The sequence below is a fragment of the Ovis aries genome, chromosome 7 (assembly GCF_016772045.2).
Source record: "Ovis aries strain OAR_USU_Benz2616 breed Rambouillet chromosome 7, ARS-UI_Ramb_v3.0, whole genome shotgun sequence".
NCBI lineage: Eukaryota > Metazoa > Chordata > Mammalia > Artiodactyla > Bovidae > Ovis > Ovis aries.
Window position 1 is genome coordinate 30,417,673 of NC_056060.1, and position 3,484 is coordinate 30,421,156.

Here is a 3,484-nt window from a genome sequence, read left to right on the forward strand (position 1 = left end):
CTGGAGCCCCCGAGAAAGAGAAAGAAAGGGGTCTGGGGCTCTCAAGGAGAAAGAGACATTTTCTACATTGCTTTGTTTTAGTCAATAAAACAATGTATCTTGCTTGAGGACATGTTTGCCCTTAACAAGGTTTTCTGACTAACAAGTATGGTGTGGGAGTGGGTCTGGTAAGACCTATTGTTAATCCTAACCTTGTTAATTTCAGATGTATGTTGTAGGAGTGGGTCTGGTAAAAATATATAAGGCCTTGATAAGACTAGTGAGTGGGGACACTCTGTCCCCCTTCTGATGTCTTTGTCAGAAGTTTTCTCTGCCCCTTTTTATACTTTAATAAAACTCTGCTTCACAAAAGCTCTTGAGTGATCAAGCCTGGTCTCTGGTCCCGAAGCTAAATCTTCTTCAGAGATCATGATTCCGACATCATTCACCATAAGCCGTCATATAGGCATTAGATAATTAAGCAATGCAACTACATGAAGACTGTCTGCTTTGCTGGAACACCTGCCCCTGCCTGTAATGTGATTTAGCTCATATGTAATTCATAAATAAGGGAACATAATTGATAAGCGGGGAAACATCACTGAACTGTGGCAGTCCTGTTGTTTCAATATGCACGTTTTGGTAGAGAAGAGGAACCAAAATACAGCAAGAGGAGAATGATAGCTTTCTGCAGGAAAAAGAAAGTTCCCCAGCAAGACTGTTGCACTGGTTGTAGCAACCCTTTTAAGGCTGCAGTATCTGCATATAAAACATTTTAAATCTGGGTTTGCACTCTAGGCTCCCTCCCCAAAGCGATGCTTTGCCAGCCTAAGGAGACAAGGCTTGAGGCAGGCTGCATTGCCCCAGTGCTATCCTTAACTACCCCATTGGCTCAGATTTCACTTCCATCAACATTATCTCAGCAACTCCTCCTTCATGAACCAAAGTGTTACAGCATCTCTACAATATTATAACCGTTAGTCATTGATATCTGCTCTATGTCCAGCCACACTGAGGAAGACTGTCAGAGAGATCCAGTGTAGGTCAGATACCAAATATTATTTTTGTGAGTGCTCTTATTACATGAGATTTTGAATGGTATGCCCAATGAGATCTTTTTATTGTTTGTGTTTGCTGTGTTTCTGCAGAAGATCAAATTTCTCAGGAAAGCATAATGTCACGTGATAGTAGAAGCACTTAAGTAAAAGTATCATTTGGTTTGGTTACAAAGCCTTGTAGTGTGGGGAAAAGATCAATATGGATCATTCATTCATTGTTGCAACATTTTAAAAAATATCCTTGTATTTCCAGTTTTTGAAGGAATCTCCATACTGTTCTCCAACTGGAGCCTATTATATAGAGTGAAGTAAGTCAGAAAGAAAAACACCAATACACTATACTAACACATATGTAGGGAATTTAGAAAGATGGTATCTAGAGCAGAGTAGGAATAATTTTGCCCATGTCAGGAAAGACTTCGAGAGGAGGTGATATTAGCATGGTCTTAAATGCTAAGATTCGCCGAGTGGTGAAGGAGAAAACAAGACAGAAGGAAAACATGCAAAGGCAGACATTAATATAATTAATTAATGTTAGGGACCAAACGACGTCTCTAGGACCTGAGTCATGTTTACCAGAAAGAGACAGGATATGCGCTCATCCTGCCTGGCCAATCATGTAATGCCAGCTACTCCTGTAACTGAGACAAACAACTGCCTGTATATAAGCCGCCATACTTCTTTGTTCGCGGCTCTTGTCAGATTCCCTTGTGTGGGATGAGACTTGGGCCCTAGCACGCTAGGAATAAACAAACTCCCTTCTTGCATTTGCAATACTGTGGTGGCCTTGCTCTCTCGGTCGGTTCGGAGATACAGGCTCGGAGCATAACAATTAATATAAGAGTTTGATGCAGATGTGTAGGGATGGAGCCAGAGAGGAGAGTCAACCCAAAAAACAGCAAGAACTGTAACTGGAGCAGCTGATGCCCAGTTGCCAAAGCCTTGCAGGCCCAGCTTAGGAGTTTAGTTTATCCTATGAACACCCAGACTCCAGCTGAGGTCTTTAAGGAGAGAAGTAACCTGATGAGAATTGTTTTCAGAAAGATCATCCTGATGTCTATGTGAAGAATGGACTCGAGGGGAGGAAGATAGATGCCAGGGAGATCAGATAGGAGGCTATATTAATACTCCAAACAAAAATGATGAGGCTCTAAACCAGTGGCCGTGAGGATGATAAAAAGGGATTTTAGCCAGAAGACGCTTCTGAGGGAGAGCTGACAGGTCTGATGATCAATTGGACATGGAAAATAAGGGACATAAGTCAAAGATGACTTCAGGAGTTCTAACTGAGGCAAAAGGGTATACTGAATGCCATTAGCTGAAGTAAAAGATTTCATAAGGAAATGCAGGTTTGAGGGTGAAGATAATGGGTTCAGTACTTCTGTTTTCAAACTGCCTCGATTATTTCAGGAGTGGACTTAATTTCTATGAGATAACTCTATCATTGGGGAAAATTTGCAGCTGAAAGATATTTAACCACTTGATTTGTGTATTATAGTCAGATCAGATGTCACCTAAATTCCTGATCTATTAAATGGCTTTTATTCACCTATGTTTGTAAAGAGCGCAAGTGAAAATCTACATTCTCAACATTTTAAAATACTATTAAAAGCATTAATGGAGTTTCCATCCAAAAAGCATCTGTACACCCTAGCAAGCATACAATATGTAGACTGGGGAAGAAATAGTCAAATTCAGTGCAGGGATGTGGCATGTTATAACCGAGGACAGATGCAGTCTCAAGGAAATTCTTGCAGTGTACATAAAGAAGGCAGTGCACAGCCTTGAATTAATAGGAATATATATTCTAATTAATTGACAGCAAGAGCTGCTGATAGAATGAAAGACTAGATCTCTAGGTCCCTAAGCAAGCACCCAGACAGAGCCAAATAAATTGCTGAGACTCTGTCTTTATATAATATATGATGCAGTCTTGCAATAATCCTTCTATGTTTTCCCACCCTCCATTTATTATTTTGGATTTGGGGATCTTTTTTACACTCAAATTTAGCACGCATAAAGAAAATCTGGAGATGAAAATTAGCCATTGAGCAACAAAAAAAATCCAGAAACAATACTTTGATTCAGATAAAATGGCCACTACATTGTATATTTAAGAAGTGTGTAATTTTTGTGAAAATAAAAATTATACCAGTGACACTTCTTCACTGTGGTGCTTTTTCTGGCAGAAGTGATATGATACTGGGTCATCAGTATTTTCTCATCATGTCCTTATGACCAAAACCACATTGCCATATAGGGGATTAGAAATGCAATTTTCTTTATACTAAGCTAACACACCACCTTGCCTTTTAGTAGTGTATACTAGAAAACAAAACTACTTTGACCACGTCAGACTCATCTACATATATGTCAAACCCCTAAGAGATGTTAAAGCCAAGTCAAAAAAGCAAAGGGAAGAGTTTTAGGAGCACTGGTTCAATTTT